General features: G+C 49.5%; 1 protein-coding gene across 1 annotated transcript in view; it reads right to left on the reverse strand.

Annotated features, from left to right (window-relative positions):
* LOC726469 (lysine-specific histone demethylase 1A) overlaps positions 1-16387 on the reverse strand; it is a 97433-nt gene that overhangs the window by 77329 nt on the left and 3717 nt on the right. The window lies entirely within an intron of this gene.

Here is a 16387-nt window from a genome sequence, read left to right on the forward strand (position 1 = left end):
CCACGGAATACTAAAACACTTCGATCCTCTCCGTCGCCTTGAGACGAGAGAGGTACGACGGCGTGTACAACGGCAAACGGGCAAACAACGAAGAAACGCGGAGATCCTCGAGGAGGAGGACGAGGAGGAGGAGGAGGAGGAGGAGGAGGAGGAGGAGAAGAGGAGAACATAACCGTTCCGCGAGCCATCCCCATCGAGTCCAAGAGATATCCCGTGGCACACCTACGCTCTCGTTCCTTGGCAACAATGGGCTTCGAGAGAGGCTTGGAGGGAAACGAGGATCAACGCGAGTGGATATCGTTGTAAGCCTCGGCCCTCTTTTTCTCGCTATCCACCGCTCTAAATCGGAAAGCAGAACGGATCGGGGGGAGGTGTATTCGGTTCGACCGCTAAAAGGGTTGACCGCTTAAAGCGAAAACGGCCGATACTCGCTGCTCGCTTCGAGCGTAATCTCCTTATCCTCGCTCAGACCGCGCCCCCTTCCACCCCCTTCCGCAATTTTTCTTTCTCCTCAACTCTCTCTCTCTCTCTTCCTATCCTCCTCCCTTTATTTATTCTTTTTCCACCTTACCACAGTCCCCTGAAAATACCTTTCTATCTGGTTAAGAGGAATTGGCGGATACCACGTGCAACTTGGCGGGAAGATTTCTTTAGACGGTGAAACTTTATGGTTCCGGGAACGGTGCGGTTAAAATTAATCGGCGAGTCGAGTATCGATGATACTTGACGATGGTGTAGCTACGCCGCCGACTCGATACGCGGTTTGTCGTTTTCTGGGTAGCGTTTTACGATTTTGCAATTTCACCGATGAAAATCTCCTCCGATTCGTGACGCGCCAACCTCGTCACACCGGCGTACCACGAAACTCGTAAAACACAATGCGCGAGGACGTAATATATTCGCGCGCGAAAATCCTTCGCATGTATAACAATTACGTTGGAGCCGCGCGCGGAACGCGCGAGGGCCAAGCCGAGTTAAGGCACAGAGAAAGAGAGAGAGAGAGGAAGGGAGAGAAGGAGCCCCGCGTCGAGTGGCGAGGTAAGTGAAATTTATTACAAGACGCGTCGTAATAAATCCCGCCTATCTCGCGACTCCGCCGCGAACACTTCTTTAATTAAAAGCAGGAAGCTGTACTATAACGGGGTGCTAATTAATCGAAAGATTGTTTTATCTTATCGACGCGGGTATAGGAGGCGGGTTTCCCTGTCCGATGCCGAATTCTAATAAAAACACGGCGAACCGGCCGCCGCCTTGCCTCCTCTCCAACCTCCCCTCCTCCCCTCCGCGAGGGACGCGTCCCCCCTCGGCGAGGGACGAGGACGGGCGCGCGGCGCGCGCGAGTGGAACAAGGAAGAGGGTTCGGCCGTTCGCTCGGCAATCCATTACCCGAACTGGTCGACCGTTGGCCGCCTGGACGTCGGCCACGTCGGCCTTCGAATCCGTGAAATCCTCCGGCGAGGGAGCCGCGACGCGAATAAATTCGCGGACGAGCCGCCTCGCGCGACAAATTCGTCCAAGCCGACGGCGGAACGCGGCGAGGGATCGATCCCTTATCTCTCCGCCCACACCCCCTCTCGATATCTCTCCGCCGTTTCCTTATCGCCCATCGATTATCTCCCCGCTTTGACGGGAGAGAACCACCGCCTCATATTTCCCGAACGGCGAACAAAAGCGCGCCGAAAACCGAGCGTGCCACGCAACGCAACAAGCATCGAACGATGAGGCGAACGAAGTGAATAAAAGAGGACGGAGAAAAAGTTGCGGCAATCCATTAGTTGCAGCCGGGCTTAAAACCCGTCCCTTTCTCTCTTTCTCTGCCTAGACGTCGAAGGAAGGGGGAAGGGAGGGGAGGAAAACCGCGACTGCACCCACCAAACTCGCGGTCAAAGCACGAGAGGTTGGGCTCAAGACGCGTTTTTCTCTCTTTCGCCATTTCTATTTCCCTTTTCCCACAGTTTGGTCCGGTGGAGACCGGATACACAGGTCGTAACTATGGAGGGGGAGGGGGGAAGAGACTGGGGGCCAAAGAGTCTGCGGGGCCACGCACGAAAAAGGGAGACGGTAAAGTTTGAAAGTCCATTAAAGGGATAGGGTAAATTCGGGTTGGTCGAGCATTTTACGAATTTTTTACTTTGAAGTTACAGTCGAGCTCCTTTTTTTGATAATACATATAATATTATACGTGGCGTCTGTCGTCCACGTGTACGTGGTTATCTTGAAAATATTTGATCAAAGTTTCCATATTCATACGGATACGGAGCGGGTAAAGGTCAGGATCGGCCGGCGGCCAAAAAACCTTTGGACGAGAAGGAAAGAAGGAAGGGAGAGAAGGAGGGAAGGAGAAAAGAAAAAAGAAAGAAAGAAATTACCGTGGCGTAATTTACAGGTAATACGGGGATGTTCGTTACGTTGAAAGAAAAGAAAAATGGATGCGAATCATCCGAGGGAACGGATCGACTTTCTCGGCGATAAAACGCATCGTTTCGAGGGGGACCGCGGACAAGCGTGTGCGCGCGAGCAAATAATAGGCCGGCCTGATAAAAACTCGGCCCATAAAGATAGCTCATTACCGCGTTACGCGTCGAGGAACGGCAGCGAGGACTCTATCTTCGGGATTACTTTACGGGCCGGATATTCCAGAAATCTAAATGAATGCGTAAATTCAGCCGGGGCACCACCGTGGTAATTGATCGAGTCGCTAAAAACGTTCCCGCGCAGGGACGGCCGATAATCGCCGGGCCCAAACGAGAATTTTATACGCCACCAATCACGCTTTACGCGTGCGTTAAGTCCTACCGGAACGGGTTACAATCGGCCGGCGACAAACTGTCCATTCGAATCTTGTAAATTTCAAATTTCTCGTCTATTAAAAAGAAATTATTTTGTCTCCTGGAATTCTAACCACATGCCAATATATATATATATATATATTCGAAACTCCGTTTATTCCTATTGCATCGTCCTTCAACAAAGCGATCGCGTTCTCTTTCCTTGGGAACATTTGCGATTTTTCCCAATTTTCGCGAATTAAAGCGAAAAGAGAGTCGAGGGGGATCGTTGTGGACGGCAGCGATTATTACGAAAGAGAAAACGATTTCGTCCCATCGAGCTCCCCCTTTACGAGACAGATTCATCGAGAGGGGGAGGTAGTGCGTAACCGTGTAAATCTCGGTCGTGTCGGCGCGAAAATAACGGATGGATACCGCAGCGGGGGATACCTCAGCTTATAAACAGGGCTCATAATCGCGATATATCGGTATAAGGGATCGAGGGGCCCGGCCACGCCACGCTCCAAGAAGCCCCTTTCGAAGATCGCTTTATTCATTCGGATTCCTCGGAATATCCGAGGCTTCGTACGCGCCTCGAGTACCTCGTACCACGTTTTTCCTCGAAACCATTCTCGCGTAGAATACTCTGCGAGACACGTCTGCAGGTAACCACGCGTTACGTACCAACACCAAAGAGGCGAGAAGAAGAATCAACGAGAAGAAGAAAGAGAGGCGAAGGCGGAGAGGCAGAGAAAGAGAGAGAGAGAGAGAGAGAGAGAGAGAGAAAGAGAAAGAGGGAGAGAAAGTCGCGCCGGTCTGATGAAGTGGTTCAATAAAACGTATCAATAAAAACGATTCATAGTCGTGGACGGAGGGCATGCACGCGAGTAGCAGCGAGAGGGGGAGGGGGAGCTCTGGACTCCTCCGCTGCCTCGGAAGAAGAAACGTAACCGTAAGAAGAGGAAAGTTGGGCAATCCATTACACGGGGGATGGCCGAGAGAGAGAGAGAGAGAGAGAGAGAGAGAGAGAGAGAGAGGAGAGTCTGGCAGAGTGCGGCCAGCGTCGAATCCGTGAGCGTCCGCTCTCTCAACTTGCGTCAAGGCTAAATCCGCAGGGGCGGCCCCTTTGTGCCGATGTCCGCGCTTCTGCATACATTCTCGCCCGATAAATATACCCTTTGGCAGTATAATCCAGCTCCACGCGGATTCCTCCAGCACCGGTAGCTTCTGAGAACCTGCCCGGAGCTTTGAGCGAATCCAAGGGGGAAAGAGAGAAATGGCAGCGGCGAGGAGGAGGAGGAGGGGGAAGAGAGAAAAGAAAAGGGAGGCGGTTGTACACAACCGAGCGCACGCTCCTTCTCTCGTCTCGTTCAACGATACACACACCGTATGTATGCTTCCTCCCTCGGCGTTTCACCCTACTCCCATATACCGCTCTCCTTCTGTATTCGCCTCTCTCTTCCTCTTCTTCTTCCTCTTCTTCTTCTTCCTCTTCTTCTTCTTCTTCTTCCTCGCTTTCGAAACAGGCTGCGTTACGCGCACGCATCAACACGCGAGCCAGGAAATTGTTTCTATCCTCTTTCTCTTCCCGTCCCTTTCGCTCGCGTTAAAACCGAGCCCCCACGGGCACCGCTTACAGATTGGGTACAAATAATCCGCGGAATGGCACACAACCCCAACCTGTCCGCCCCCAATTCCTGCCTCTCCGCCCGAGTACCCACCGGACACGTAGCGATTTTCTCGATTGCCGGATAGCCAGTCCGGCCAAGCACCCAAAATCATGGGTACCGGACAACAACTCGAAATTCGCCTCTCCCGGGACCCCCGAATATCCCCGATACACGCGCCCGAGAGGGAGTGCAGGTGATTTCTTTCGGATACCGATTCCTTTCGAGATCTCCAACAACGTTTCGACGGGCCGATCTCGTGAGATAAAATCCTACTACGAAGGGCTCACGTCCGCGCTCAAGGAAATTTTCTGAATACCTAGCCGGCCTTGAGGTGCAGACAGAAGGAAGAGAGAAGGGAGAAAAATCGACAGAACCGAAATTTCTCGGGGTATTCCGTCGTGGCTGCGTTTAGCTTTCCCCGTCTTTCTCGAAGGAATCTCTTATCGGTGAGATCGTGAAAGAGATGGATCGAGCGCGAATCGCGAATAACCTTCGTTTGGGGAGGATTGGTCGAAGGGCCATTCGACCAATCCTCCCTCAATTATCAAGAGAGAGTTTCTCGTCTCCAGTTCACGGTAAATTTTCACCACGATCGCGAGATTTCGTTGTTAAATAGTTGCACAGCTCGTTGTTTCTACCCCGCGGAATTGGCCGTGGACGAGGGAACGGTTTTTATCCGGCACGCGGCTAATCGAATATCCATTTCCGTTATTAATGGCATTCCGGTTAATGGTTGGCATGGTCGTCGCGCGGAGGTCAATAAAGATATACAATAGAGGGCCGAAACAACAATTTATAGAGCCATAAAGTTTGTCTCTACATGCGTTCCCTCGGTTATATCACGGCAACTTAAGGGCCCTAGCATTTGCTTTAACGGTCATTCGGCCTCGGAGCCGCTTGGATATTGGAAAAAAGTTGCCGATCCCCTGCTAGAATTCCGCTTCGTTTTTGCGCGTCGAACCGCGCGCGGACCCGGGGTGGACAATGCGCGCGAGCAGCATCTCGCAAGATTAATGGCGACGCGTCTACACCTACGTATAATCGTATCGCTTCGCTCTATGGCCACGAAAAGAAAATCGTCGGAAAGGGGAGAGGATTGTACCGAAATTGGGGCAACCGAATAACTCGAGACGAAATCGAGGGGTCCGGGTGTTACGCCCAATTATCTTCGAGAGCCAATCGATTCCGCAGACCGAGTGGAATCGAGAGGCTCATTGCGAAAACGACCCTACTACTCGATTCCAATCTTCCCTCCACGATTATAGATCAGATAATTCCCACGTGAATGCGATTCTTTTAAGAGGAAAATTTAAATCTATCGAGAAAAATTTAATTGGAATATTTCTTTTTTTTTCTTTTTTTTTTAAAAAAGAAATACTCTTGCATTCGGATTGTACGTAATAAAAGGAAAATCGATCGATTGAATTGTCCCATAAACAAAATACGTATAATCGTTGGATATTATCCGGGATGTTGAACAGCGTAGATCGAAGCAGTAAGATTCGAGCGTGGGAGAGGGAAGCAGAAAGATTTCTCGATACCTTTGGCCGAATCTTACGCTACGATGAGTAAGTGCACGCCACGCAGGAACGGTGGTTTCCCGTACAACGTGTCGCACACGTATGCACACGGGTCCTTCTTATCGAGGGAAGGAAGGAAGGAAGGAAGGAAGGAAAGAACGAAAGCGAATCTCTCTCTCTCTCTCTCTCTCTCTCTCTCGTTAAATCCAAACAGGCAAAATTCGACGTACCGCGCAATATAATATAGTATTGTAAAGCAATATCTCGTGAAAGGAAGCGATGGTGGTGGTGATGGTGGTGGTGGTGGTGGTGGTGGCGGCAGAGCAAACAGGTTTTTCGAGCGAAGCCCCAAACGACGACGACGACGACGACGAGGAGGAGGACGACGACGACGACGACGACGACGTATGCTTTGCTGCGCGGGGTGCAATAAAAATTTTTTAATAAAAAGCCTCACCTGCACCGCGGCCGATTTGTTAGCTTCTTTGTGGGATCCCTTCGTGTCCGTCGAACAGAGATCGAGAGAGATTGCCGGAGAAGGGAGAAAGAAGGGAGAAACGGCGGGAAGAATGAAAGGGAGAGAGGCGATGCGAGGAGGAGGAAGGATGGAGAAGGAGGGAGCGATCGGTTCAGGGAAGAATGAACGGTGGGGGAGAGGGAGAGGGAGAGGGAGAGAGAGAGAGGGAGAGAGAGAGAGAGGGAGAGAGAGAGAGAGAAAACGGCGCCATTATGACGTGCGATTGGACTTTGCTGCTTGTTTGGTAGGAACGTATCACGTGTCAATACTTTTCCTTTTCGTTCTGTATGTAAATTCGAGCCCCATGGGGGCGCAAGGGCAGCATCAATCAATGGCAGACGGCAGCTGATTAAAAATTGCGCAACACCATGAATTATTAATGCGACAATAAACGTGCAAATTCCGGTACACCACCCTGCGTGTCGCGCTTTCCTCTAACCTTGTGGTCCTTCCTTTATATACGCGGATAGGAATTTCACGTATGAAGAATTTATAACGACCATCATCCAGAGAGAGAACCGGAGAGAGAGAGAAAGAGAGTCGATCAACGAAGAGATCGCGTTATTTTTAATTACGTTTCGTCTCGAATCAGGTTAAGAACAAAGATGTTACCGCACGACCGAATAACCAGACACCCGAGAATCGTGTTTTCACGCTTCGTCATGCGTCGATTGTACGCTAGTTGGACAACGTTTCATCCTCCAGCCAGCTGGATAGTATAAAGAAAAATCATAAAATCGAGGGAAAAGACGGAGCGGACGAAGAAGGAAGAGGAGGAACGAAAAAAAAAAAAAAGGAAAAAGGGCCGAGCCGAAGAAATACGCGTTACACGGCACGAAACGGTGATCGGTACATCAACGATGCTTCGTATAAATCGGAGAAGGACACGAACGCGAGGTGTATCTCCTCGCGGCGGTTTCGCTCTGTCGCGCGTTCACCGTACGCGTACGCGCTTCCTGGAGGAGCTCGTTGACACCGATGAAAAAAAAAAAGATACAGAAGAAGAAGAAGAAGAAGAAGAAGAGGGAGAAGAAGAAGAAGAAAGAAAAAAAAATCGGAATATTTCGTAAAACGAAGAGCAAGGAACGCGGCCGCGTCGTCGTATTTTACACGACGAGGTCTGGTGCGCGGAACCTCCCACACAGGTAGTTATCTCGGTGACTTAATACCAGGTAATGTGCTCTCCAGTTACATCTCAGCCGATCTTGCTGCCTCTCCCTCTCTCTCTCTCTCTTCCTCTCCGCTATCCACCCGGTTTTTCTCTCCGTTCAACATCCACCGTGCCCTCCTCCCCGAAAGGACCGGACCCGGAGAGGAGAGCGAGAGATCGGTGGTCCGGTACCTAGCGCGAGGGAAGGAGGGTGCAGGGTGAATGGTCGGGCTAGAGGGGGAAGAAAATTGAAGAACAAGAAGGTGGGGAGGAGAAAAGAAAAGGGAGAAAAAGGAGAAGCGGAGGAGAGGTGTTGAAGTTACTCGATCCCCGTTCCCGTAAACCTACGCGACGCGACGCGACAAAGCGATCAGGGTAGGTCTTCGTGCCGCGTTGGATAGTTTATTATCGACAAGCCGGACTATTCGCTGTGCGCACACATTTTCATTGTGGGAACGAGGCGACGGGATCCCCGGGTAATAAGAATCCGTTCGTACGAGCTGGGTGTCGAGCGGCGTGGCGCTGGACGTTAAACGGGCACGACGCGCGGAATCGTGGCGGAGCGAGAGGCGAGTGAAGAGGGAGAGTGGAAAAGTGAGAGTTTCGCTTTTGCTTTTAACCCGTGTTCGATAGACAGGGAAGATTGTGTTATACGTATATACGTTTTTTATTCGAAAAATATAGAAAAAAAAAGGAGGAAAGAATTTTCAAGGATCCGAGGATCGTTGCGCTTTTCGTTTTACGATTATTTTCATCGCGTATTTTTCTACGTGCCGCGTAGGTAGTTCGTTTGCAGGACGAGAAGCAAGCGATAACAAAGCAATCACGATGATTTAGACGATTTAACGCGTTGATTGTGTTGTGAGGGAATCTCGTCGGATAGCTTCCACGAGGAGGCACTCGTTAAAGTCTCGTTTGTCTATCTCGAAGGGATTAAAACCGGCAAGAGAAAGGCTGTTAGGGTGTTTATGGAGTGGTATAAAGGATCTTGGCGTTTAAAACGGCTAGATCGCGATGGATATGTTTTAACGTTTGAAAATCTAGAAGGAATGTTAATAAAACGGCCATTTCCGTAGGAGGTATTGTTAAGATTAAACTTAGTGCGTTTGAAAAACATATCGTGCTGCGAAATCTCTCCAAGATTCTTCTTCCACTCCTCTCTCTCTCTCTCTTGCGTATTCCTGACTAAGCGAAAGGTATTGATAAACCGTTCGAATCGATCTCTCGAAGGACCGAGAGGAGATATTTTTAGGCAAAGGATCTCAGGGAGGGAAAGGTATTCTCGGGAAGCGAAGAAAATTGAAGAGAGAGAGAGAGAGAGAGAGAAGAGGGAAGCAAGAGGAGGAGGAGGCGTTGAAGTTACTCGATCTCCATTCTCGTAAACCTAGACGACGTGACAAAGCGATCGGGACTCGTTCCCCAAGGACGGTTTATCAGCGACGGTCTAAAACTGCTCGGCTCGGTTCGCGTTTTCGTTCCCTCGGAAGAGGGACTGGTGGCCTGAGGTTGTTTCAACCTCGTAAGGAACGAGCCATACGAGAGCGAATAAACGATACCTGCACTGCGAGCGTAATCTCGACTAACGGCGCAATTAATCTGACGATTTTCTACCTGTAAATTGTCCCATCGGAACAAAAATGAAAGGAGCGAGACTGAAGGAGGAGGTCGTAAATGTTACGCGGATAACAAGTATCGCGACGACGCCTCTCTATTTTATTTCCCTTCCTCTTTTTCCTCTTTTTCCATTAAACCATTCGTAATCGATCTTTTCCTTTTCGTAAAAAATATTGCGTACAATCCAATACACGATCATCCGGAATATTCGTTTCTTTCTTTTTCCTCTCCTTTTTTGGACTCCTTCTAACTCTCCTTCTCGATAATGAAACGTTCGTGAGTTACGTATTCTCTAGTCGGAACGATCAGATCGATTATCGAAAGCTGGCGCGCGAAAAACGGCCACGGTTTAAAGGCGAAGGAGATATCTCGAGTGAAAAATCTGAAGACTGGCAGAGTAAAACTGTAAACGAAACCGAGGTCGGCTCCGGTCTGTTTAATCGAGGACAGTTCACAGTATTGTTCGTGTTCAGAGGATTGGTCGTGAGAGCGGATCGCACCTAATAAGAATGGGATCGTACGAGGCAGGAAGCGAGAGCGTCTGGGGCGTGCGGATATTGCAGATTTTTGTCTCGAACGAAAACGCGTTTCGTCGCGAATCGTACGGTCGGCTGTTAACCAATCGACAGATAGAGTTACACTTGGAACAAGGTGGCTCGTGGCACGGATGGCGTTAACCGGTGTATATTTATACGTTACGTAGAGGCGTAACAGGCGACGAGAAGAAAATCCAAACGCTTCTCTGGGAGGAGAGGAGGAATGTGTTTCCAAGTTTCACGGTCGTTTTCGAGAAACTGTTAAATAAAACATGAACACAAGGCGGATCGAATCTCTTCGCTCGCCATTTCCAAGTAAATACAAATAGCCCGCGGAACGGTGTGCGCCGTTAGACGTTGAAAACTGTTGCGTTTTCACGGCGTGTCAAGTTGGTGGTATCCAGAAATGTGGAGAGAGACGAGTATGCAGCGAATTCGTCGTTTGAAAAGAATAATAATAATAATTCCACCCGTCGAATTTTGGCCATCTCGCGTATTAATCGATATATTAAGAGCTCTTTCGTAGCTGGGCTTCCGGTTTAATAGCCAACGTACCAACGAGAGCTTATGGTACTCGGTATTCATCATCGAGATAAACATCGGTTTTTCAGCGGATAACGTTTCACGTGGGGATACACCACGACCGATCGTTAATTATCAGCAACGATGCAACGTCCCAAAAGTTTTCTATCGCCGCTTTAATGACCGTCGTTAGACCGTCGACCGGCCAAGTTTTACGAGCAGCATAGGATGGCAGATTGAAAGCGGCTGGTCAACCAGGTGCTGCCTTGCCTCCAAGGCGACACCGATCCAGTGCCATCTGCTAAATCACTCCCTCCTCCTCTTGCTGCGAAGCGTGCTTGCTCCAAATTTTAACCGATTTCGAACCGATTCCCTCCTTTCTCTATTGTATATTTCACTCCTACGCGAAAGGGGGAGGAAGAAGAAGAAGAAAAAACCGTCTCGAAAATCGTGTACCACTCGAGCGTAGTATTTCGAGTAAGATGATCGAGCAACACGTGTATATAATTTCGACAATTTCGAGGACGAAGAAAAAGAAAAAGGTATTGAATATCTTAATTTTAAAAAGATAATCGAAGATAATCGAAGAGATAGCGAGGCGTGCAAAAGCGAGATACGCGGAAACAGACATCATCGATGGATCACCCGTTAAGTGAAAAAGATAAATACCCCGCGAAAACTCTTGGAAAGGATACTAGTTTTTAGCCGGTGCAAAATGCACCGCGAAGGATGCTGAAAGGGCGCGTAATCGTTGTATGGCGTGTGGCCGGACATTAACATATAATGGTCACCGTCATTCTTCTCTCCGTCACGTAACCGGGCCCCGTTTAATCATTCTCGGTCACCCCGTCACGTAATCCCCTTTTGAAACGATTGTCAGCCAAGATTACCGAGCATTAATTTGAAAAATGTAGCGGCGTCGTTGTCGTGCTCCTCATCCCCCTCCTCCTCTCCTCCTCAACCCCTCCCCGATGGTGGAGGAGAGCGAGGCGTAAGCTTATTAACACGTCCCGTGCACCGCGTGTACCACGCCGGTGATACATGCCAAACCTTTCACTCCGGAGCGACCAGAGCCGGGAAGTTAGATTGTATCGCGCAAAGTTTCGTCGAGTTTATGCAACGCTTGCAAATTTAACCCTTAAATGCGTAATATTACCGTTTGACAATTTACCTACATTTCCTTTTCAACATGTATATATATATGTGTGTGTATGCACGCGTATGTCATAAACGAAAGAAATAAGAAATAAAATTTTGTTTTGAATTAAACAAGCAAACAAAGAAAGCAGAAGAACATAAGTAAAGTGATCCGAGAAATTCATTTACAATTACTAAATAAATACCCGTTGAATAAATACCATTGAAAGAGTTACGATACATTCCCCTCCTTTTCGAAAGTATTATAAAGATAACGCGGAACGTGTTAACTGGAAACGTCAAGTATGCCCGTTGGCCGATTACGCGGACGATTAAAGCCAACTTTGCACGGGGAATTTACACCGGCTAGTTACGTGTAGTGGTATACCGACTTACCGATATCGTACAACTCGACTCTTACCCAATTTCGCCACCCTCATCGTACACGCGAGTTTATATATACACATATAATAAGCGTAAATAAAGCGATTAACCTCGTCTCGCTAAAATTAACATCGAGTGGAAAACGAGAGTCTGATTAAAAAAAAAGGATAATAAAAGCAAGCAGAGAAATCTGGAAAATACAGTGGTGAACGGAAAGAGTGGATAGTTTTCACGTACGTTTCTCCAATTGCAGCCAAATGCGGAAACCAGTCGAATGTGTCTCGTTTCGCGCCCTGGAATATCGTCGCCGGATACGGAGAGGAATCGCGATGCTCGGTGGTGGGTCCTCGAGACGCGCGACATTACACGCATTCCATCGGAAATTGTTCATTGCGACGGACGGTGTTCCAAGTGACAGGCTTTCAAGATCAACCGACACCCTCCCTATCCCGATAGGTGAACCGTAACAAGATTTCCACCGTTGTAGTTCCACCGTTCCATTCATCAACATTCCCCGAGAAACAAGATCTTACGAAATGGTTGCGCAGCTGGCAGCGATAATCTCGCCTACACCGGGGTAATCAACCGGGATGGATGATCGATGAGCCCTGGCCACGGCTAATTGAGAAGGAAATTCGGCACGAAATAACCGATCAACTGTGTGTATACATGTGTGTGTGTATATGCGCGATACCCGTGCCTGGTATCTGTTGTACACACGGTTGTACATCAGAGGATCCATGAATCCACGCGCCCTGTGGATCCACGGCGCCATGTAAGAGCGAGGCATAACCGGCGACAACAGATTGACAAGACGGGTTGTAACGAGGCGCGAGTATTGAAATAATTCGTCCCGTTGACAACTTCACGACCGACCCCCGGGTTACACGCGTCCCGTCCAGCGTAAGTTTAACGTGGTGAAAATCTATTCCCGAGTCGTAAGGATATTTAAATGCGTCATCTCGCCTGTCTCGGGCCCGCGCATACCTTTGTTATCGGCGTGGTGGAACGCATCCACGCGTAAATCAGACACCGTTGACAGTTGGAAGGGAAGTCGATTAACCCACGTGTAACCGTGAAAACCGAGATATTTAATCGGGCCGCGCCACTTAACGCCTTTTACCCTTCCAAGTTACGGACGCAGTTGAAACGGAGCATTTTCGCGACGAGTAAAAAGGTGCGATAAATAAAGGATCGATGGCGAGAATATCCTGCGTACACGAGTTTCTCGTTACCAAAGGTATTCGTGGAACGTTTCAATTACGCGGCAAACGCACCGGGTATTTTCTCCACGTGTACATTTCGATCTTCCAAATCTCCGGGGATCACCCGGAAGATCTCCTCGTATATTTATCCACGTCGATCTATTGCCCCATCACTGCGATCTAATTATGACACGCTCCTTCGTCTCCGATCCATCTTATCGCTTATCATCCTACGAGACATCCGATCCATTTTCCCAATAAATTGATCCAATTGATCAAGGATAAAAAACGAAAAAATAACTCGGAAAAATTAAATTCCTCCAATATCGAACGATGGATCGAAGATCAAAGGGAGGAAGAATAGGAGTGGAAAAAAGGGGGATGGAGGCAGGAAGAGATATCGACGCTCCCCGAGAGAAAGAGGAGGAGGAGGAGGACTTAATCCGGGACGCGTGTCGGCCAACCATTTGTTCATGGGTGGAAAGGAAAGGAGCCGGTGCTAAGAAATCGCCTCGTTGACACTTCACGGGCGATAGGTGACGTTAAGAAGAGAAATCACGCGGATCACGGAGCGGTGGCGTGGGGAGGGCCCTCCCTCCGCCTCGAGATAGACTATATCGACAAGGTACCCTACCGCGTCGTCGACACGAGGAGCACTGTAAATGGTAAAGGCACAAACATCAAGACCGAGGAGACAACCGTGGCTTCGCTTCGTGTATACCTGTGTGCAGAGCCGCGCGTGCACGGATAGGCCGAAAGTGGTCATGGGAAAGGTATCGGTGCGTTAAGGCCAAGACTGGATTCCGCGGGGCGAGGCCGGCTCGTTGGCGGGTAGGAGTGTACAAGGTCTTCGATACCTCGTAAATTACCACTCCGGGCCCCCTCCCCCCTCCCTGTCTCACTCTCTCTCTCTCTCTCTGCCATCCACCTCGAGTAACGTTAAAACTGCCTACGTTTTCGTCCTGTCCTGAGGAAACATCGGAGAGTCCACCACACTCCAGGCCTGGTCCACCGCGTTGCACGGGCAGAGGAGGAACACGGGCGACGACATTCTATTTTACACTTTTTTCGGTGGAGCTTGTTTCGGCAAATGAGCCCAGGACCTCTTGCCCCCTTCTTCCCCTCCTCCTTCCGACCGTTCATTCTCAAGGCCTCGTAGGTAACATCTCCTCGGCGACGAAATCGATCGGAGATCGAAAGCGAAAGCTCATTAAGCCGCGCGCCATTCCGACTCTCCATTCCTCTATATTCTTTCTCTTCTCTCCTCCCCGGGTATTTCTTTGGTTCGTAAATTTTTCGAAGAGCCGAGCGGAACGTTGTCGTGTTTCCGAAATACGAAACGCCTGGTTCCAAGTTTGGCCGTCGTAACGAACTCGGCCGATCCTTAACTCGGATCCTTAACTGATTTCGATCTTCGAGATCGGGGAGGAGAATAAACTGGAGCCTAGATACCCCGGATTCCTCTCCACGGTAAATATTCCGCGAGATCGAGACGATGCGGGGAGAACTTTTGCCGAGTAATCGTTACATTTTTTTCCCTTCGATATCTATCTGTCGATCGACGATTCATCCTTCGAGAGATTAAGACTCGACTCTTTAAAAGTCGTCGCTTTTAAAGTGAGCTCAATTCAACTTTTCCGATTGATAGCGTGAGAAAGAGCTTCGTAGTGCTGACGTCGTGGTTGGCAAAGTTCGAGAAAAATGGAAAAGAGAATTTCTTTCTACGAAGAGAAAGAAAGAGAGAGGAAAAAAAGGCAAGAGAGATATCGATGGAGGCGTTCATGAATGAAACCGTGTAACCCTTCCCATAAGGATGTCGAGAGGCGAGAGATCGGCGAGAGAGGGTGTTTGTGAAGTCAAGTTTACGACAATATAATTTTGGTAGCGACACGCGGACGGTGTGGAATGCGACGATCGGAGTCAACGAACGGTATAGAAGACTTCGATACGTCGTAAATGGCCCATCCCCGGGGCCCCTTCGCGAGAGAGGCCGTATCCACCTCTCCATCTCGTGCATGCTATACGCGCATAATATCGAACTGCCTACGTTTTCGCCCTACCAATCGCGAGGACTGACAACACCGAAAACAGCGACGAGGCCCGATCGAGTCGACGCTCCCAAACAAAGCTCGATAACTCTCCATTATACGACCGATCCGAGGCCGATCGAACCGTGCATTGTCGCGACACCGACCGTCGTCGTCCTGCTCCGTGCGCGCGCATTCCTGAATTTTACTATCAAATGTTACCACGGGCGTCGAGACGAAAAAGAAAGAAAGAAAGAAAAAAACATCGTCCACGAAAGAAATGTATTCCCGTCGTGTTCCCGAAAAATAATAAAAAAACGGACGAAAATTCGTGGAGTATCTTTATATTCGGACGGAAGGAGAAAGGAGAAGGGAAAGAGAGAAAGAGAGAGGTATATTTGCATAAATCGACGAGCTAACGAGACGTGACACCGATCCGAGAGACGTTACCGGAGAAATAGAAGCGGAACCGTGGTCGGCGACATTCAAAGGCGAAAAAGTATCTGGAGGAATACTCTTAGGCCTAAACGGTTTTTCGGTCAGTGGCTATTAACCCTGTAGCCGGGATTCGTTTCGTGAAAGAATGGAGAAGGAAGCGATGGTCCGTGAACCGGAGCCGGAGGACCGCGAGAAGTTCGAGGCTCCGTCCAAGAAACCGATTACATCGAGGATCCTCCGTTCGGGGCCCCAACTTTCGACCGAGGGATTCAGAGCCTATTGTTGTGCTTAATTTACCGTTAAATTGTTTACATCTCATTAATCGCCGGGAAGAACCTGCGGGCAGACCGTCATGATCATCGATGCACGTCAGTCATGGACCGTGGGCATCGCTTTAATTTCGAATTGACCACCATGGCCGCGCACCACCGTGGCCCCAATAACAACCAGGGGGCGAGAGCACCATCCTTTTCCTCCTCCTCCTCCTCCTCCTTCCTCGCGCGTCTCTTGTTTCATTCTTCTGTGCGTTAAGGGGCCACGCTCGAGTTCGCTCTCTCGCACGATGCACTCGACTGGCGCGGCCAGTGCGCGCGGACGACAGTGGAGCAATATTGGAATTCGAGCCCGACTCGACCGGTTCGCTCGTTCACTGTCAGTCGAGTATGCTTCGCGGTAGCGACACACGCGACCACGTTATTCCGATGCGTTACGGTTCACCGATACGCAACATCCACCAACCGTCTACTTGGGATATCTATTAAAGCAACGTTTACCGTTCGTTTACATACCGGCTACGATATTTCGTATAAGATCAACGATAACCGGTTGAAACCGACGCCTCTGTCTCTCGTCTCTTGAAAAGCCCGTACAGGCTTCCGGGTGTGAATCGTGTCAAGGAA

Source organism: Apis mellifera, linkage group LG10, assembly GCF_003254395.2.
Source record: "Apis mellifera strain DH4 linkage group LG10, Amel_HAv3.1, whole genome shotgun sequence".
NCBI classification, from domain to species: Eukaryota; Metazoa; Arthropoda; class Insecta; order Hymenoptera; family Apidae; genus Apis; species Apis mellifera.